The 22,638-nt window shown below is 37.5% G+C and overlaps 1 protein-coding gene across 13 annotated transcripts in view; it reads left to right on the top strand.

Annotated features, from left to right (window-relative positions):
* The window catches only part of LOC106877583 (piezo-type mechanosensitive ion channel component 1), a 138,948-nt gene that overhangs the window by 1,640 nt on the left and 114,670 nt on the right, over positions 1 to 22,638 (top strand). The gene's annotated exons all lie outside the window — the stretch shown is intronic.

The raw sequence follows: 22,638 nt of genomic DNA, 5'->3' as shown, positions 1-22,638 counted from the left end.
GCACAACCTAATAATTGAAAGGTCTGTTAGAAAGATTATCAAACACAAAACTTTTTCTAAGAAAGAAGACAATTTTATTTCCGTCTTCGAAGCGACTTAGGTTGATGTGCAGAAAGGTGTAGCTAAGAATGCAGTACAACATTGCTCCTTAAACTTTTTCCTCAACATTGTCCCTTTTCTTTTTCCTCACACCTTTGTCCTTTTACTTCAACAACCCCGTATAATATACAAGACCACTTGGCACCACCCTGCTCTAAGCATAGGTGGTACTTATTTGTTTTTTTATTGTATATACTTATTCGCATTTCAATGTCCATTACAAGTATTACTGTTATTGTTGTAATTGAGGTTATCACAATATTACAGGTAACTTTTCGGAGAAACTATGAGAAGTAGAAATGTTTGTTCAGCATTTTCATAAATTTTTTTTTATTTCTTAAAATTATTTTCCCATTTGAATTGCTTATGTTTATGTGTGCGTGTATGTATGTCGGCGGAGGTAAAGAATACGCACGCCACCCGTTTCCGGCATAACCCTAACCCTAAGCATCGGGTGTGCGTATTCTTTACCTTCGCCTGTATGTATGTATGTATGTATGTCTTTTAAAGATTAATATCTAAATAGACGTCAAAGACTAAAGGAAAAAAACTGTACAGATGCATCTGTAATCCCAACGGCCCCTTTTGTTCCCCAGTGCCCAAATCCAATTTTCCACCGCCCACTTTGAGAAGCACTTCCATTTCAGTGTACCCAAAAGCGTGCACTGTATGGTGCACAAGAACGGATGCAGTGAAGTCGCAGGCATGCTGACACAAAAAGACTTCGTGTTATAACAGGGGAGACGGGAGTAGTAGTTGTCTCTGTAAGAGCACTTATGGTGATAATTCTTGACTGCTTCCGTTGCCTTGGTAACCGAATTAGCAGAAGAGGAGAGGAGAATATTCCGAAAGCAATTGTAAGCCTGAGTAAGAATGGGGGTTCCGAAAGTTCAAAGAGCTGTTTACTTCTGTTAGCAGCAACGGGATTTCTCGATCCCCAAACGAAAGGCAGGTTATAATGATAACGAGTGTACAAAGTGCATTATTGCAATTGTAGTGAAATATTGGCGTTGAATGGTGTGGAGTGTGTGTAGAAGCTAGAAAGAGATGAGGCTAGCACACATCGTTGGATGTGTGATGTTAGTGTGGCATGCATGATTGACTGAACACAAATAAACCGAGAAAGAAAAAAAGTGTGAAAGGAATCAGATGTAGTGTGTTTGAGATCACACACACACACACACGTTTTTGTGTAATACACGAATGAAAACTGAGGAGTGTCGTGTAGGACCCAATACAATAAATATGTACGGTGTATATGGATTTATTAAGGGAATAAAATACCCGAGAACGATATAGTTGTTTCTATATAACTATCGATTGAAACTGTGCAGACTTTTTGCTTTTAACTAAAGATAAATTTTCATTACAAGCTGATATCGTTTGTCTTTTCCTTCGTAAATTATAATAATTCTATGTTTTTTTTTTAGTTAACCCATATATATATATATATATACACATATACATAAACTGCGAAGTAATTAAGTAGGCGAAAGTACCGCATATGTGTCGAGTCCACTTATACGCGAGTGCACTAAGTACATACACGCTCGCACACACGCACAGTTATATGTATACATAAACGCAGTTATATAGATGTGCGTGTGGTATAAAGAATGTATGTGTGTGCGTGTGTATATATATATATATATATATATAGAATAGTGGCACAACAATGCACCAATATTTACTGGAAATAGCAGTCGATAATATACGACGCTATAGTAAAGCTTCACTGTATGTATGTATGCATGCATATGTGTGTGTATATATATATATATATATATATATATATATATAGTTGTAAGACATAACTGTCACCACTACCACATGAACCTGAAGATTGCACATTTTAATGCATGAAAGCACTAGTTCAATCAGAATGGACATTTAATATTCTATCATTTCATTATTTTATATTATAATAATATTTGTAAATAAAACGTGAAAATCAGACAAAGTTGGAATTTCTTTGAGTTATATATATATGTATATGTTGGTGCAAACAGGAACAATAGAACTCAAAATACGAGCATATGTATATTTTTATTCTGCTAATTATATATATATATATATATATATATATATATATATATATACATATATATATATATATATATATATATAGAGTATGAAGGATGTGACTTAACCTTTTTATGATGCAAACAAAGTAGCCAGCACTTCATTTTAGCAGTCAGGTGAATACAGTAGCCAGGAAGACATTATTCTCATTAAGGAATGGGATTGACAGCATGTAAATGCTAAGTCTTTCGAAGGCAAAGAATTTGTCACATGGCATAGATTAGTGGTTTGTGACTTCATAATATCTGGATGAGCTGGGAGATGCAAATCTCTCTGGAGATAGAAGACATGGAAGCTAGAAAGAACCCTTGGCCCAGTCATAGGTTAAGAGAAATTCTAGTTGATGGTTATGACAGAAAAGAGGTGCAAGATATAGGACCTTTACAGCAGAGGGGAAACTATGGGTTATTGTTTGGATCTGTGGGTGATGCAAGATGACATCATGATAGTGCTGAAGATAGAACTATGAAAGCAAAGGCTAATATATATATATATCTGCGATTATTTGGTAAGCGATGCCGATATTACACTTCTGTAAATAACAATAATAATATTTTATAAGCTTATATGCGATCACCATGCATTAAATAAATAGTCTTATATATATATATATATATATATATATATATATCCTATATCATTTTAATGTTCATTCTTCTATGCTTGCATGGGTCAGATGGAGTTTATTGAGGTAGATTTTCCTGTTGCCAAGCGTTACTCGTTTCCTTGTAAGTTACTATTTCTCCTTGGTTAGACATTTTTTTTACGAAATATCAGAAACAAATGACACTGCTTCTATGACAGTGACAATCATTTACAACTTTCACGTGATGTCAAGACAAAGACCTTCCCCCCACATACACACCTGCATGCGCATGCACGCACACGACAGGCTTATTCCAGTTTCTGTCTGTCAGATCCACTTGCAAGGCTTTGATTATCCCTGGTGCTTTGGAATATGTCCTACATGCCTCACAGTACTTATAACCATCTATGTATATGTGTATATATATATATATATATATATATATATATATTTCTCGTGTTTATTGCTTCTGCGCATTCGTCACATACAAAGTCAATTTTCTATGTTAACCTTCCTGTGATTCCACGGCACCTCTTGTATGTCCGTAGCTTGCACTGAGTAGACCAAATCAACTTTCTACCTTCACCTGTAGGGACATTGTTGAGCCCAAGCTAGCTGAAGAGCAGTGTAGCACCCATCCTGGATGCAACACAACTGACCAGATCTTCACATTACAAGTAGGTCTTTGAGAAATCATGGGAATATTGCCAAGAAGTGTGCACTTACTTTGGGAAACCTTGGAAAGGTATACGACTGCATACCAAGGAGCATACTGGTTGTCGTGAGATCTCTATCTGAACACTCAGATGTTTGTGGTCAGGTAAATGGTGCTGAATCAAAACCTTTCAGCATGGGTGTTGGACTTTGGGCGGGATGTGTATTGTCATCTCTCATTTTCATAATTCTTATAAAAATGGATTGACATGCACAGTTGTTTTGGAAATGGTGTCACACTTGGTGGATGTATGGTTGGTCACCTGATATTTACAAACATGCTCTTACTTGGAAGGGGATTTCTTGCTTTCACTAACTGGCTTTGCTGCTATGTACTGCTAGGCATGGATGAGAATTAGTGTTGCAAAGACTCAGATGTTGGTCCTTGCAAGAAAGTCTTCACAGCGTAACTCTGCATCTTTGTGGAGCATTACTGAACTAAAGCAAGTGAAGTTCTTAGGGTTCTAATCACAAGTGATGGGAAGCAGGAGGCTGAGTTGGATGCTAGAATTGCAGGTGCTGGTATGGTAATGCACCAGCTATAGCATTTAATCCTCAGAAGAGGAGAGGTTGATAAAAAAGAACCAAAAAAAAAAAGAAGCTAAACTTGTTATCTTCAATTCATTTTTTGTGTCTATCCTTACCTATGTTCATGAACTTAGATATGGTTATGAAAAAATATAATACTGACTTATCTGGAGTTGTTCAAAGTGGTTGATTTTCTGGGAAATATATGCATAGAAAATGATCTCTTACAAATGCCTTTATTATTTAGGCTTGGGTAGATCTGCAAATTACCATCCATGATGTCATATCCTGCCTGTGGCATTTCTACGAAAGCCAGAAGTACTTGATACCCAAGTGGTTTACAGTTTTACAAAGAAGAAAATATTAAGAAAAAAACCCCAAAGAAAACTTTTAGTCTTTTCATTGCAAATGGCTTGTTATTTTTGTAAGTGAGATTCATAAAATATTGCATTGAATTAGTTGAACTTCATGGTAGTGTTTTTTCTTTTTGGTGAAATAGTTTCATTTTGAAATATGGTTGGCTTGGTAGGTGCAGTTCTAGCTTACTAGTCTCAGACTTTGTGGTTCCTACCCTGTCTCGTGTGAAGGCGTGTGGCTTAACTGTTTCTGACTCTCCGACTCCATGACTCCAGCTCCATAGCCCTGCTTCTAGTTCATTGGTGCCTGTCATACCATCCAACCCAGACCAGCATGGTTAAAGGGATGTTAAATAATAATGATGAATTGTGATGATTATCAAATCTTCAACACAACAGAAACCAAACTTTTGAGGGTAGAAAAGGCTGCCAAGAACACTTTTTATTTGGTATTTTTGGCAAAACATGAATAAAATTTTCATTAATGTATGTCTGTCTGTCTCCCTGTCAATCTGTCTGCCTGCCTGCCTGCCTGTTTTTCTTTCTTTCTTTCTTTCTTTCTCTCTCCCTCTCTTTCTTTCTTTCTTTCAAATTTGAGGATTTGAACTTTAGACTTGGAGGAGGTGGGGATTGTGCATCTATTTCAGTCATGTTGCTTGTCATATATTTACATGTTTCTGTATGTGTCTGAGTATGTATATATGGTTGTGTGTGTGTATATATATATATATAATCGTTTCATGCTCCATGTTATGTGCCTTCTCAAGAACATCTATGTAGTTTGGCTAGTCTCCAGAATCCAACATCCAATATGGCCTGGTGTTCAGCATGATATCAGTGAGCAGCAAAGCCAACTGCCCTGCATTGAGCAACCATAGTTAGAATGTGTCTATAGATCTCCTCTTTGATCTTGTATTAAAGATATAGGATGTTCTGAGCTTCCATGAGAAGCCTCATGTACATACTTTCAAGACGAACTTGAAGTGCCTTCTTCAAAGAACAGTAGAAGTACTGCATAATAATTAAGTATGTTGTTAGCTTGTGCTATTGGATATCATGGCATTGTTAATTAGGAAATCATTATTTTTGTTACTATAGGTCCAGTTGCATATGTTTCACTTAATTCCAATTAAGGGAAGTTATCACTATTACAGCTTGCCATTTCTTAATCTATTAAAGAAGTTTTATTGTTTGAGTAGACCTATGATAAAAAAAGGCCTTCCAACCATGGCCATCACACATTCTTAGGAGCATTTAGGCCTGCATTATTTAATGCAACCATTCCTTTTTTTTTAAGACAGGGCTGTGATCTGAGAGAATTTGGCTGTTATTTCTAGCAAGACAGTTGGCCACACAGAGGCTTCTACACTGACTCCTCATTGTTAGTTGTTATTTTAATCCCTGACTAAGAAGACTTTTTATCAATGGTAATCCAGACAATATGTCTCTCCCTTTTCAAGATGTAGAGTTTAATTTGATGGCGACTCAGCTGCCATTTCTAGTAGGTTGCGTAACCACGGAAAGGCACCGAGTCGCCCTACCATTGTAAAACTTTGAATTTTACAGTGCTGCTATTGTTTCGATCCCTCCTGGGTCAAATATTGAAGTCAGTTGTATTGATCATACCCAAATCTCTCTACAAAAGCAACGAAAATCAATAACACACGAGAAAGTGGGGCAAAAATATGGTTATGAAATTCATCAGCAGCCTGACGAAACACCAGGTTCGAGTAGCCATTTGAGAGTCTTGTCACAACTTTCCTCTCTCCCTCTTTATAAATCAGACTTATATAAACAAATATTGCCTTTGCCACACGAAGCCAGTAAACGTCGTTTGGTCTACTGGGAAACAGAGCAGTGTATCGGAGTAAAACTGTCAATAATTAAGTGGCACTTGGAAGAAAGTGCTACAAACCGAGCGCGGTTTGTCTCCAGTGATTAAGCTAGATCAATTACAATTGCTATTTGTGTTTACAGTAATTATTGCTCGTCTTTTTCTTTTTTAAATCTTTCCACACACACACACAAACACACACACACACTCTCCCCCCCTCTCTCTCCTGAATGGTGTTGTGGTTAATATATTTGGTTACGTTGTTCTTCATACAATAATTAAACATCAGCTTTTTGTCGTTTAAAAAGCGAAATGCATATTTTGATTTGACAAGTTTTAGAATTTGGATATGTATGTATATGCATGTATGTATGTATGTATATGCATGTATGTATGTATGTATGTATGTATGTATGTATGTATGTATGTATGTATGTATGTATGCATGTATGTATGTGCATGTATGTGCATGTATGTATGTGTGCATGTATGTGCATGTATGTATGTGTGTATGTATGTGCATGTATGTATGTGTATATATATGTGTATATATGTATATATATGTGTGTATTTATGTATATGTACGTATCTATATATGTGTGTGTGTGTATCATAACTTTGCTGATTAGTGCTAATAGTTTAAACATTTCTGGGGTTTTTTTCTTCCCACCAGTGTGGACACTGGCTTTTGTTTGTAGTGGATGAAGGACCTGCACTCATTAGCTCCTGCATTAACCCTGAGACAAGTGTTAAGTCTTGCACAATGACTGCTGATGATACACATGTACTGTACACGGCACAAAAGATGGCTGAAATGCAGCCAGCCTGTTGCAGTGATAATTATGTGATTAGCAGCAATGAGTGACTGGTTTCAGACAAGCAGAAAAAAGAAGAAAAAAAATCAGTGAGATTCACACAACACACTACACTGTAACACGTTTTTTTCACAAGTTGCAGCAAAAATTGTGTTTCTAGCAATAGATTGTGGCACCTTTCTCTTAGCATGCTCTCACTGTTCTAATAATCTCATTTCCTGCACATGGTTCATAGACGTATGGTCTTTCGGCCAACTTGCATTTGTAATAATTGGCAAACATTGCATATTATTTAAGATATCTGCCATGATCTCTGTGGTATTGTTTATATCTTTACTGATCTTCAGTGATTTAATTGATAGCTCTTCATTCAATAAATGCCATTGCCAAATAAATGAAAACATTAGTTAATTTAAACTGCACCATACATTAGACTAATGTGTATGAAGTACCATATTTTAGTGCATAGGGTATTTCGCTTAATGATAGCAAGATCATGATTTTGATTCCTGAGCGAGATCGTTGCCAGTGCCCCTGGACTGGCTTGTGCGGGTGGCACATAAAAGACACCATTTCGAGCGTGGCCGTTGCCAGTACCGCCTGACTGGCCTTCGTGCAGGTGACACGTAAAAGCACCTACTACACTCTCTGAGTGGTTGGCGTTAGGAAGGGCATCCAGCTGTAGAAACTCTGCCAAATTTAGATTGGAGCCTGGTGTTGCCATCCGGTTTCACCAGTCCTCAGTCAAGTCGTCCAACCCATGCTAGCATGGAAAGCGGACGTTAAACGATGATGATGATCATCATCATGATCATGTGGTGTGATATGTTCTTGAGCAAAACACTTAATTGCTCATTGCCTCAGTCTACTCAGCTGTCTATGAGTAACCCTGTGAAGGACTAACATCCATATTGAGATCTTGGTCGCTGAGAAACTCGGTAACTATGAATCTTAGTACTCAAGACAGTATTTATTTTACTTACTGAATACAATATCAGTGTATCAACCAGACTACTGGATATTGTTATACTCTGCCGGTCACAATGCACTTCCAGCTCTTTCTTGATTGCACCTTTCTTTATCATCTTTGCCCAAATCATTTAACTAAATTGTATTCCCATCATCTTATACTGAACATAATATAGTAAGATTTAATGGTGGTAGTAACCCTTTAGCATTCAAATGTTGTGGCTATTTATTCACATTTAAAAAATTGCAGGTGCCACTTGAAAAGCATCCAGTCCACACTGTTAAGGGGTTGGCATTAGGAAGGGCATCCAATTGTAAAGACCATACCAAAACTGACCTTGCCTGTGCTGGTGCCATGTAAAAAGCACTCGGCTCACTCTGTGGAGTGGTTCATGTTAGGAAGAGCATCCAGTCATAAAAACAATCCTGTCAAAAGAGACACAGAAGTCTGGTGCAGGCTTCTGCATGGCCAGGTCCTGTCAAACTGTCCAACCCATGCCAGCATGGAAGGAGAATGCCATTGCTGGGTAAATGTGAGATGCTGTCTGTGGCTAGTTTGAACATAAAACAATTAGACTATCTGGGCCAGATACAGCCAGTTTGACTGCTAAAACGTTAAAGATAAGAGCTTTCAACTGCAGAAAATATTGAATTTAACTAAATGCTTAGTCATGTTATCGAAAGATTCAAGATTACGAAGAAAGCGTCATTCATAAAATATTAATTGGATGTCTAAAACCAAGCCATTTGTTTAACTCAACCGAAGCAGTACCAGTTTTTCTGTCTTTTCTCTTGAGACTTGACATCATAATTTAGTTTTCTTAGCTTTGTGGTTTTGCAGGCAGCCTTTACTGTTTAGTGAACTGGTGGTTATTCATGTGCCATGTCACTTTGATGACTGATCGGTCAATTTGAAAGAAAGAATTTCAGCAGATAGAGTCCCTTGCTCTTAATCCATCGAGGAATCCTACTGAAAGTCATAGGAAAGTTATTTTTAATATTTATTGAAGTCAGAGGAATTGTACCAGATAAAAACCTGATTAGAAGAGATTAAAAGAGATTATGTTTGAGTTAGATTAATTGCAAAAAGACAGACAATCCTCTGAGTCAGAAAATGACTTTCTGTGTTGATGGCTATTTCTGGATTCCTAATCTCATTTTGAAATTGCTTGTGATGATGTCACATAACTGTTGGTTTTCATCTGGTTTTGTGTTCTGTCCTTTTGCACAGCACCTTAGGCCAGTGTCTTCTACTATAGCACTGGGTCAACCAAAACCTTGTCAGTGGATTTGATAGAAACTAAAAGAAGTCTTGTGTGTGTGTGTACTTGTATCCTGAGCTCATGTAATGGTTGTAAATGAGCAGCACTGTAATAAAGTAACTGCGTTTCTGGCCTTCCATTGGAAAACGTGTCTGGCTATGGGAAATTCCACTGAGGTCAACTTTGCCTTTCATCCTTTCGGGGCCAATAAATTAAGTACAAGTTGCATACTAGGGTCGATCTAATTGACTGGGCCCCCTCACACCAAATTTCGGGCCTTGTGCCTAGTGTACAAAAGAATATTATCATAAGTGTTTTATTTGATTTTTAGTATTGGTTTTGAGGTGTTTTTTTTTTTTTAAATTTTTTAACCTATCTTTAATGTTTGCTGTAATTGATTTAAAGTCATTTAAAACTGACTGAAGTTGAGGTTTATTTTTTTTTTTTAAATCAACTTAAAGTAGGAAAAGGCATGACTTGAAACACGTAATTTAAGGCTTGCTTGTATATATGATTGTGAATATATATATTTTTTCCTGTAATATAGTTTAGTTAATCAAAGGCAAAGTAATAACTAAAAAAAAAATTTTAAAAAAACTTAAATATTTTTATCAAAATATGCCTAAACAAATTCGTCATTGTCACATTAAACAAACAAGCAAAATACTTTGTATTTTATTGTGATCAAATTGCACCTTCCTGCTTACAACAACAACATTTATGCTGGTATAGCTGACTGAGCATTCTCTCCACACTGACAAAATGTCGATATGAATATAGGCCAAGCCTTCTAGACAAAGGTGAATCATTCTGTTTGAAGTAAATATTTTCAAGTGACTTAAGAGGCCCATAAAACTGGTACTTAGCTCTAGTTTCATGGCATGAAGCAGATGTGATATCACCCCCCCCCCTCTTCTATCTCCGATAAAATACAAATCTATTGATAGTCAATGCATCTACGTTTGGTTATTTTGTTTTGATAGGTGAATGGATCGCGTAAAGTAAAGTAAAGTAAAGTAAAAATTATAACTTGGTTTTCGAACCCGTGGAAGGATCATTATTGTCAAGTGAAGTGTCAAAGTAATGAATCAATAAAATGGTTTCAGATTTTGGCACAAGGCCAGCAATTTTGGGAGAGGGGCTAAGTCGATTACTTATGATCGTGTATAATACTGAAGGTTTATTCCATAGGTCAATATCTCAGGCTCATAGGAAAAAGGAATGAGATTGTTTGACATTTGTGATTTTCTCAGTCATTAGCAAACTGCACAAAGTTAAATGAACATATAAATCATTTTGGGATTACTTTACACCAACTTGCTAATAACGATGTGATAATAATTAATATCATTAATATCAAATAGATGAGTCTTAAATATTTTGTTGTATCTCGGGAGGGTCGTTATGCCAATATTAAACACACATTTTATTATTCATCAATTGGTTAATTATTGAAGCAGTTAATTGATTGGTTGTTTGGTTAACTATTTGGCTAATTAATTGATCGGTTATGTTTGCCAAAGCCACTTTTGGTGTCATTTGCAACCTTTTCAATGACATGCCCCCTCTGCTCCAGATCAGCTTCAGAGGCAAGAAGTTAAACATTTTTTGGGGCCTATGACACTACATGACCCTAAATAAGGCATGTGTAAAATTTGAATGAAATTGGTTGTGTAGTCCTCAAGTTTTAGGGATTCACACAGACAGATAGACAGACACACATTCTCATATTTATATAAATATTTTTCTCCCAAAATTTTGTTTGATTTACTGAATAGAACAGCCTCTGATTATCCAGGAATCCCTAATAAGTGGGTCACATCAGCCAATACTAATGGCAGCCTCACCTTCCTTGCCCACTGTTGTGGTAGTAAGTGACTCTCTCTCTCTCTCTCTCTCTCTCTCTCTCTCTCTCTCTCTCTCTCTCTCTCCAGGATACTTTCAACTATTTCTCTTGTTTATGGCTCCCGCTTGAGAGGAGGAGGAGTTATATGAAGCTTAATGGGAGTTGCATGTTTGTGTGTGTCTGTGTGTGCATGAGTGTGTGTGTGTGTGTGTGTGCAAGCATGTGTTTGTATGCATGTGTGTGCGTGTATTTGTTTGTGCATGTACATGTGTGTATTTGTGTGTGTGCATGTGTGTGTATTTGTGTGTGTGCATGTGTATATTTGTGCATGCATGCATGTGTCTGCATGTGTCCATGTGTGTGCATGCATGGATGTGTATGCACACATGTGTTTGTGCATGCATGCACATGCATGTATGCTTGTGTGTGTGTGTGTATGTGTATTTACATGTTTGCATAGTCACAAATATAATATCGATAATCATTTACAATACAATCAAATACAATACAAAAATCATTTAAAAATTGTTTTTGTTTATCCTTCGCTGCCATTTGCTTTGTCTCTTGAACTGATGACTCATCTAAGGAATATCTTAAACATTTGTCTTATTTATTCGGTTACTTTCCATAATTGAAAGATAAAAAGCAAATTTCAAAATTCAAAGAATGTTTTATCCGGAAACCAAAGAAACAAACTTCAATAAAAAAACAGTCTTTGTAATTATCTAAAATTTTCATTATTTATTGGGTATTGATATAGTTAAAGTAATTAACATTTCATGTGTCTTCCAACTTGCGATCCACATTTCATGGGTTACTTTTTGGGTTGATATTGTGAATTGTAGGTATTTACTGTATTTGTACAATACATAGTTTTTGTTTCAGGAAAAATATGGGAAGTATCTTTCAGTTTGGGATAGAATCATAAGAATGGGAGGTGTCCCTAAAATTGTTTCAAATTTTGGCACTGGGCCATTATCATCATCATCATCGTTTAACGTTCGCTTTCCATGCTGGCATGGGTTGGACGGTTTGACTGGAGGGTGGGGGTGGGGGCAGCGGTTGCACCAGGCTCCAATCTGATCTGGCAAGGTTTCTACAGCTGGATGCCCTTCCAAATGCTAACCACTCCATGAGTGTAGTGGGTACCTTTTACATGCCACTGGCATGGGGGCTAGTCAGGCGGCACTGGCATCGACTACGCTTGAATGGTGCTTTTTACGTGCCACCGGTACAGGAGCCAGTCCAGTGGCACTGGCATTGACCACGCTTGAATGATGCTTTTTATGTGAGTGACACACACACACACACACACACACACACAAAAATGTAAATTGGCATCATTATTTTTGAAAGATATGTTTTTCCTTTCTCCTCTGGATATTTTATAGTTGAAGGAAAGGTTTTCTTCCCGCTGCTCTGCCATAGTAACCAAGCTGATACAGTCATCTCACAGAAATACTCCAATTCATTTGGAGTTGCTTTGCACTATCAGCTGCCTTTACAATGGAGATTATTTTAACCCTTTTATTGCATTTAAACCGGCCATATCCACCCAAAATATTCTACCTGCTTTATGTTCAAATCAGCTAGATCTGGCCTATCATCCCTGCGCTACAAGGTTATTTTAAAAATAACCAGTCACGAGATTTGAAATCTGGAAGCTATATGAGATAATGCATGATTAATTTAAGACTGTATAAACAAACAACCATTACATTTGACTGAGAAATCTGAATGCTTAAGGGTTAAATAATCCACTTGGACAGCCTGAAACACTTGTCAGAAGCTCCAGCTTGACCTGAGTGGAATGCAGTTGATTCCTTCCCTTTGCTGGTGAATTACACAACCACTCTGTTGAGCTGTGACAAAGGGAGTCTGAAGATGTTTGTGTACTCATATTTACGTTGGCTGAGCCCATCCTCAGGTTGTCACACAATATGCCTTCTTTGAGCATGAGTCAACTCTTTTGCATCCAGTAGCCACAGCATGGCCAGTTGCTATGAACAATTAACATATTGTGATCTGAAAAATGAAAAATAGCAATGATTTTGAAGCACTTGGAAGTGCCTGCATAGATAAGATAACTTAATGAGGGCTTACCATTTTTCAGATGTATGTATGTCTATTAATGTATGTATGTATGTATGTATGTATTTATGTATGTCTGTATTAATGTATGTATGTCTATTAATGTATGTGTGTATTAATGTATGTGTGTATTAATGTATGTGTGTATTAATGTATGTATGTATTAATGCATGTATGTATGTATGAATGTACATATGTATTAATGTCTGTATGTGTATTATTAGGAAGACATCATGTGATGGTTGTCATTGAGTATTGACATACAAGCAAGAGTGTTCACTTCTGGTTTTCTGTGAGAAACATGTCTAGCTATGGGAAAATATTGCTTGGTTTGGAAACAGTTGAAAGATGGCAACAAGAAGGGCATCCATCCACAGAAAATCTGCCTCAACAACTTTTGTCTGATCCAGGGAAAAGTGAATAGGTGTTGTTGTCGATAACAATAATGCTATTGAAACTTGTACATATGGAGACTAATTTTTCTGTAGTTTCTGTGTTTGCCCCCCCCCCCACCACTTGACAATCTAGTGTTGGTTTGTTTATATCCCCCAGCATAGAAAACGGATGATCAATGATGATGATGATGATGATATAATGGGCTTCCACACCATTTCCTTCCTCTAAAATGACTCATATGGCATTGGTTAGCCCAGGGGTATAACAGAAAGACACTTACCCACAGTTCTGTGCACCCCTGGGACTAAACCTGAAGTCATGTGATTGCAATATGAGCTTCTTAACCACAACGTCTGCTGTCACTGACTTAGCACAGAACTTTTCCTAGTGAGAGACTGATATCTTATCTGCCAGGTTATTACGACTCTCAAATTATTGTTTATGCAAAACGTCTGAGGTAAACCCCATTAAGTTAGTTGTAAACCCCTTGTTCACTGAGTTCCTAACTTAGTGCTAAGTTTTCTTTGTAACTAATACGTAACAAATGCCTTAAGATGAGGATCATATTTCTGATTTTGTCACCTACTTAAATCTTAGTATTTTTAACATAAGCTTAAAATTTGTGAAATTTGTACATTGTGTGTTTGTAAACCTATAAACTATATTATATAATGTATGTGTTTCAGCTGACAGTTTTCATAGCTTTTCTCAGTGAAAATGAATATGTTGCCCATCCTGTTTATCACATGATCCACAAAAATGACACACACTATATACGTGTGTGTATGTATATATAAATATGTGTGTGCATATATATATATATATATATATATTCACACATACATATATATAGATGCAGGGGTGGCTGTGTGGTAAGTAGCTCACTTATCAACCAAATGGTTCTGGGTTCAGTCCCACTACGTGGTACCTTGGGCAAGTGTCTTCTTATATAGCCTCAGGCCGACCTAAGCTCCTGTGAGTGGATTTGGTAGATGGAAACTAAAAGGAGCCTGTCATACATATACATATATATATGTATATATATATATATATATACAAGAAATAATTTTTGCCACTTTTTATGGAGACAAAAGGGTTTTATAAGACTGCAAACAAGAAGTGCTCAAATGTAATTGAGACAGAGATAAAAAAAAAACATTGATCAGAGAACAAATATCAAATTCAAGTCAAATCATCAGACCTATATATATATATATATATATATATATATATATATATAGCAAATGAAAGACAGAAGATGGAATATATGAGAATTTATTATTAATCACAACAATATGTTTCGATACATCTAGTGTTGATTCTTCATGGGTCAGACACTCAACAACTGGTTTGGGAGCATTTGGCGGTGCAGATGCACCTCGTCCGGTGATAAATAAATACAACTCGTAAAAATAACTGTTCCGCAATGTAACTGCCTATTTTGTAGAAATAAAAACAGCATGGCACCAGTAACGTTGCAAATCATTTCTACAGCTGAATCAAGTGGAGCAACGTGAAATAAAGTGTCTTGCTCAAGAATGCAACACCCAGCCCTGTCTGGGAATCGGACTCACTACCTCATGATTGTGAGCCCGACACTTTAGACACTGAGCCATGCACCTTCGTTTTAAAATAAGATTGGATTGAATTGGCCATGCATAGAGGAATTTGATCATAGGTGCGCTTGCTCATGGAATGATCTACAGCAAAACAACCGCCACCACCATCACCACCACCACCATTATCATCTTCATCATTACTATCGTCACTATCACTATTGCATCGCCATTGGTTACCAGTGAGTTTATTTAAAGCATTATCAGTCTTTGCACCCCAGTTTTTTTTTTGTTTGTTTTTTTTTTTGTTTTTTTTTTGTTTTTTTTTTGTTTTTTTTTTGTTTTGTTTTTTTTTACTTCAGTACAGAACTTAGTGTTTCTTTGTTTTTTTTTTTTTTCATTTTTCATCAAATACCATTTCCTGTGAATTACAGTCTGCAGCTGTTATAATGAGATTATTGATGACATCATCTCCCCCACCCCACCCCCTTTGCACCCACACCCGTATCCTACTTCACCCCTCCTCCCCCCACCCTTCCCCGACCCCTTCCTTAACCAAATAACTGGTAGTGTCACTCTGCAGTAGTTTTTAAGTGTGTGCTTCATTTTTCTTTGAAATATTTCATGCTTCATTCTATTAAAAAAAAAACTAAACTGAAAACTTTTTCAAGTATCTTAACTCTGTTATTATTATTATCATTATTATTATTATCATCATCATAAAAGCGATGAGTTGGCAGAATTGTTAACATGCCGGGCAAAATGCTTAGGGGTATTTCGTCAGTCGTTACATTTTGAGTTCAAATTCCGCTGGGGTTGACTTTTACCTTTCGTCCTTTCAAGGTTGATAAATTAAATACCAGTGAAACATTGGGGTCAATATAATCGACTGGTCGACTCCCGCCAAAATTTCAGGCCTTGTGCCTTCAGTAGAAAGGATTATTATTATCATATTATTATTATTATTCTAACTCATTATATTTTGGGTTTAAATTCTGTCAAAGTTGACATTGCTTTTCATCACATCAGGATTGAGGGAATGAAGTACCAATCAAAACTGCCAAAATTAGAAAGGATTTTTATCATCGTCATCATTAATACTATCACTATCCACATTAAATAGCATCATCATCATCAATGTTATTCCTGTTATTAACCATGGAACAAGAAACCATGCTGATGGGGGCTCTGTAAGTTTTTGTTAAAATTTCTTGTTTCTTATTCTCTGCTCTCATCATAGGTGCTTGTTTGTGAGATGTTTTTCCAGTATTGTGCAGCTGCTTTGCTTGCATGCTGTTGTTTTTTTTATCTGATGACACTCCAAATAGACGTATTGGTTATTTTGAATTTTTTTTTTTTTTTCAAATGTATGAAATTATAATTTTCTCTGGCAAAAAAAAAAAATGATGGCATTGAGCCATTTGTATATTAATATTTCAATATTTAATGAAGCTAAACAAGAGTGAGAGAGTAAAAAAAAAAAAGAGCTCAGAGAAAGTGAGAGTGGGGGACTCTCTTGCGAGTGGGGGACTACTCTCTTGTGAGTGGGGGAGTCTCTTGCGAGTGGCGGACTCTCTTCAGTCTGGTGTTCATGAGGCTACAATTAAAACTGGCCACAATGTCATTGTTATGGCAACAGAGCCAGCTTAAAAATTAAAACAAATTTAATACACACCCGCTCCTCCACTTATACAGAGAAAAATATAAACAAAATCAATAGAAATGACAACAGCATCATGGATTTTTTAAACTTGGTAGTCTTCAGGGAGATAAATGTAGCAGTACTTTTACAATTATCAGTAACATCAAGAAGTAAATGTACCACCTCTTCCACTACCACCACTAGTTGTGCTGCCACCTACATTTACTGTGGCTTCTGGAAACACCACCACTACCATGGTGTTTCACTGGTCAGGTGGTTCCTCCACAACCAGTGATCTCTGCATGGCAAGTGAGGTGTGCCCTGACTGTTGATGTGCAGGCATGCACTGAGGGTGCGCCATCTGTAGAAATTCCAACATAGTGAATGGGTGTGTGCATTCTGCATTTCGTCTTATCTTGATGGAACTGCAGTGCTAGGTGCAGTAAAGACCGAGTCCCTGACATCTGGAATGCTGATAGGGGCTACTGTCCCCTACAAGTCAGGCGATTGGATCAGTGGATGTTCCGTTCTCACAATCTGAACCTGGAACCATGTGGTTGGGAAGCAAGCTTCTTAGCACACAGGGCTGGTTAAACGAGTAATCCTCTCTGTTAGCTGACTTCAATTTTTCTCTGTAGATTTCTTTAGTAAAGATTATAGATTTAATCGACAAAGCTGAATTAAATTGTTTTAAGGGTTTGGTGACAAAATAGAAAACCTGAAGTGAAACAAAGGGAAAGCATAAGGATGAAGTAGTCAAGATGTGGGTGTGCTTGTATAGTAATAAGCTTACTTTCCAAGCACGTGGTTCTAGGTTCAGTCCCACTGACATTTGTACTACAGAGCCAGAAGTGGTTTCAGGCGGGTTGGTATCAAAAGGGTGAAGAGTGCTGGATGAAATGCCTAGGCTAACGAGTGTTCACAAGCTCAGTATTGTTGCTGTTTGAATTAATTACCAGTTACTTTAAGAGCATACTTAGTGCATTTTGTGGCACCAGCACTGGTGAGACTGCATTGTGGTTCACTGTGTGAAAGAGAGCCTTTATGATAGGAGATTTTTTTGTGAAAGGATGGTAGTGAAGAAAATATAGGAGAGAACGGTGTGGGGTGGAAATAATGGAAGAGACGAGGAGGAGGAGGAGGGTGAAGAGTAATGTCAGGAATTAATGCGAAGGGGACGGGGGGGGGGTAGAGAAAATGGCGATGGGGTGGTTGGTCTGCTTGACATTTCTGTGTAGGTTGGATGGTTGTTGTTGATGGAGTTACACAGGATTATTGTTAAGAGAGGGTGATGAGGAAGCGAGACTAACAGAGACTTTGTTAGAGAAAGTAGTAATAGGAAGGAAAGGGAGAAAGAGTGTCAGGGGATTAGTTAAAGTGTGAATGATGAGATCAGTGGAGAGGGTTGTGTAGGGGGAGAGGCAGTGCTACCCTTTGATATATATGGGTGGATAGCCAGGTGTGTAGAGGTGAGATAAGATGATGATGATGAGGAGGAGCCAGAATGTATCCTCAAAGTAACAGGACTTGAGAGCATGGTGGGTGAGGAATCAGGGTGGGTGGGTAGTGGTTGCTAGAGTGGATTCCCTTCCCACTCAAGCATGATGATTCAAGGGGAAAGTGAAAGGGGAGGTAGTACGGTATTGGTGGTGGAGGTGTGGGGTGTGGGAGAGGATTAAAGTTTCAAGCTTCAAATTTAAAAGATTGAGAATATTCAAGATGAGGACGATTGCACTTCCCTCAAAACTCCTTTCCCCGACCACCTCACTTGAGGCGTTCTTGTCTTGTAAGTTACTTGATGACCTCACAAGTTCCAGTGCTCCTTAAAAAAAAAAAAGTACCCAGAAAACTCTGTAAAGTGGTTGGTATTAGGAAGGGGCATCCAGATGTAGAAACCATTCCGAAGCAGACATAAGAGTTTTATGCAGTCCTGTGGCTTACTACCAATTGTTGAACCATCCAACCCATGCCAGCATAGAAAAATAGATGTTAAAAGATAGTGATGATGATATCTCAGCATTGTACATACTGTTTCTTTTTTATTCCATCGCAGGCAGGATGATACAATACTAATAACTCATAGTTAACAGTTTCGGTTCTAATTTTAATATCAGTTATTAAGTATTCCTTTCGCTTTAATACTTTTGTGTCCTTAACCCTTTTAGTAGAAGACACTTACCCAAGGTGTCATGCAGTGGGATTGAACCTGGAACCATGTGGTTGGGAAGCAAGCTTCTTACCACACAGCCACTCCTAACAACTTTGCCAGCACACCACCTTTGAGCTGTATAGCATTCTAGAAAGTTAATTTTTAGAGATAGAGGCAAAATCTGAATGTAAAATATCGCTACTGACAATGATTGTGAATATTAATCAAAGCCAAGATTATTTATGCTTTAGCTCTGTAAGCACACAAATGCTCATCCTTGTAGTATTTGAAGCTCTATTTTTATCCGGAATCTAAGTGGCGTATATTATAATAATAAATTAGTATGACTGTGTATGCCTTGCCATTCTTGTATTTTAGCCAGTCGCTGACTAGCCAGCTGGTAACTTGTTTTAACTGTTGCTATAGAGAATCAATATTCTTTACTCAATTATTTGCTGTCATAATGAACTTTTTGGAGATAGACAACAATTTCTTGTTCTCTTTATCGAGTAAATAGCCTGTTGTTTTCTATTGTACTGTTATCACTGAAGTCATTTAGAATGGAGAGCATGGTATTAAGATATCCACATATTGTATTTATAGCATTGCCACTGTAGCATGTTGTTGGATTTGATAGCTTATAATATCAGTTTAAATCATGTGAAAATGAGAACGTTATCATTGGTTAAATAATAAAACACTTAGAATTGAAGGTGTTTCCAAACATCATGACTGAATCAATATTTTTCACTGGGGAGTGTGGTTACATGATGATGGCAGTTTCTTCGTATCAGAAGGTCTCGAAAAAGAGCAGCATGCCCTCAAGTGGCTGTGTAAACTGATCCTTGGTGCTGTTGGCTTTCTCTTCCTGCCTGTGCTTAGTAGTTTTAAACTGAGAATCAATCCATGCAATCCTATTCTGCACTTTATAATTGAGGGCTCAGTGGGCTAAGACAGTTGCGATGACCAGCAAGCTATAGGTTTTACATTGGAGTGGCCTCTTTCTAAGTGGATTGCCTTACATGAGTGGAGAGTACCACCTACCCTGGAGTTGCCTGAAGGGCATCAGAGAGAACACTGGACTGTCTTAGGAACTCCACTCCTTGATTTGCTGACAAGTTTGATACCCTTGGACTTCTCTTTTTCCAAGGTACTCGCAAGGCAGTGAGGATTTGTGCTTGGAGGGTTCTTCCATAACATGTTAATTAACCCATAGCTATGACCCTGACAGGTGCCACTACTTTAGAGTAGAGAAAACCTGGGAGCAATAGGGTCTAAGAGGTGGTTCTATGTTCCTCCTCAAGACACTGCATCTCCTGAACCATGGCCCTCACTACTGGATGCAGTTTTAAGTCATATGCAGGACGAATATCCTCTCCAAGGAGATGACAAAGGACCAAGTTGATTGGTGATACACAGTGCCCGAGAAGTTATGTCCATCTATGCTAGCATGGCAAAACTGAAGTTCTAGAAGCATAAATTGTATGCACTCAATCAAGCCCCTTATCCAATATGTTCCTGTCAAACTTTCACTTGCTGTTCTCTTAACCCTTCATTTTCATTTTCCTATTACTCATTCCTCCATCACTCCCCTGTCTACTGCATTATTCTGCTGTTGTAATTCAATGAGAGCAGAACTACTTTATATATGACTAGAAATTAGTTTCTTTGAACCAGGATCTACTGGTTATACATTACACTACCACTTTCTGTTCTCCCAGCTATCTTTCCCTCTCCTCTAAACCACTTTATTTTGAAATACATGCCTCATTCTTAACATCATCCCTTCTCATTTGTATTTTCCATTGATCACCCTTCTTGTACATCCAATCATTACAATGAAAATTTTGACAGCAAATAATAAATGTTTAAGTTGAGTTGAGTCTTTGTGTTTTTTAATATGTGTCTTCCACACTGTAATTCTTTTAGTTTCAGCACACATTCTCAGATCAAATCACTTGCCAGACAAATACATCTCTGAAATTTGTAATAATAGCTTTCAAACAAAGCAAGATTCTACAGCTTTGTTTATAGTTATTCTTTAGAAAAAAAAAATATTTTGCTTTCATTCTATGTTAGTGGCCATTCCTGTTGCTTATTGTCGAACAGTTCACATACAGCCGAGCATGAGGAAGAAGCTAGCCTTGATATTTTGATAATAAACAAGACAAATAAAAGCTTAACAGGAAACAGTAGCCTCTTGAATTGGAATAAAAAATTTGCTAGAGGTTTCCTCCACATTTATATCAAGCTATTTCCAATTACACAGGATTTCAGCCATGGTATTTTGCTAGTTTTTTTTTTCTTTTTTAGATCTAGCAAAAAAAAAAAAAGATCTGACAAATTACAGAACATGCAATCTGTATTATAAGTGATAGTTATAGTTGTGACTGTTAAAGTAAGCTGCCTAATTGACATGTCATAGAAAACAGCCTTCCGCATTCGGTGAATTCTGTGATACTTACTGATGCTGTAACATTTTTATATATATATTACTGTAGAGTGGGAAAACTTGCTATGCGAAATATCTTCTCCAGGCACTTGCTGCTATTGTTCTCCTAGTTTGGTGGATGGCACACAGCATATTTGGTTGTTTTTCATTTTATCTTTTTGTATTGAAATTTTCTTTTCCCATTTTATAGTATTTGACGTTTAGGAAGTCATATTTTTGTTCAGTCTTGCCGTTGCAAGTGGTTAAGTAGAGAATTTGCAAAGACCAGAAAGAAACAAAGCACGCTGCAGTGGGTGTGGCGGTTTAGTGTACACGAACAATAGAGTACAAATGAACTGAGAGAAAAAATGGAAATGAGAGACATCTGATGTAGTGAGGAAGAGAGAAGATATACTGGTACAGGTATGTGATGTGTATGGAAGATGAGATCTTTATAAAGGAATACCATGCAGTCAAAATGAATGGATCCTTGGAAGAGAGATAAAGAGTGATAGAAATCAAAGAAGACTTAGGATAGTAGTGAAAAGTTATCTTGAGATGCTGCATCTTAGAGAAGTGGTGATGATTGGTGACTCACAGTACTGGAGAGGGCCCAGTCGAGCATGGCAAAACAAACCTTACTAATCAGATATGAGAAGCAAACTTCTTACCGCACAGCCACCCCCTACACCTATGCTACATCTTCATCTACACCATTGTAGTGGTGTAGGTAGCTAAATAGTTGAGGGTGGCACATCTGGGGAGCCCTATGGCACACTCCGAGGGTGGCACACTCCGAGGGTGGCACATCCAGGGGTGGCACTTTCTGGGCGGCACATCTGGGGAGCCCTATGGCACATCCAAGGGTGGGACATCTGGGGAGCCCTATGGCACACTTCGAGGGTGGCATATCCAAGGGTGGCACTTTCTGGGTGACATATCTGGGGAGCCCTATGGCACACTCTGAGGGTGGCACTTTCTGGGGGGGCACATAACTTTTTCTGATCAGATACAAGGAATTTTAAACTGATCTTCATATAATACAGGTCCTTATTTTATGAACTCAAGTGCCAGGAGGAGAGGATGTTAATTGAACTCAAATATGATTGCTAGAACCAGTCACTAAAGGTTGTACAGATGCATCCTTAAGTATACGGGTTTTTTTTCCGTGAAATATTCACTGGCAAGTAAAAGACTGAACGAACAGAAACATTGCTGTTATTAGTCATTTAATCCTAAGCGCTATTGATTACTAATACAAACCAGTTGAAAGTTCATACTA

The sequence above is a fragment of the Octopus bimaculoides genome, chromosome 20 (assembly GCF_046866305.1).
Source record: "Octopus bimaculoides isolate indiv1 chromosome 20, ASM4686630v1, whole genome shotgun sequence".
Taxonomy (NCBI): Eukaryota; Metazoa; Mollusca; class Cephalopoda; order Octopoda; family Octopodidae; genus Octopus; species Octopus bimaculoides.
This window is presented reverse-complemented; position numbering and strand designations above follow the sequence as displayed.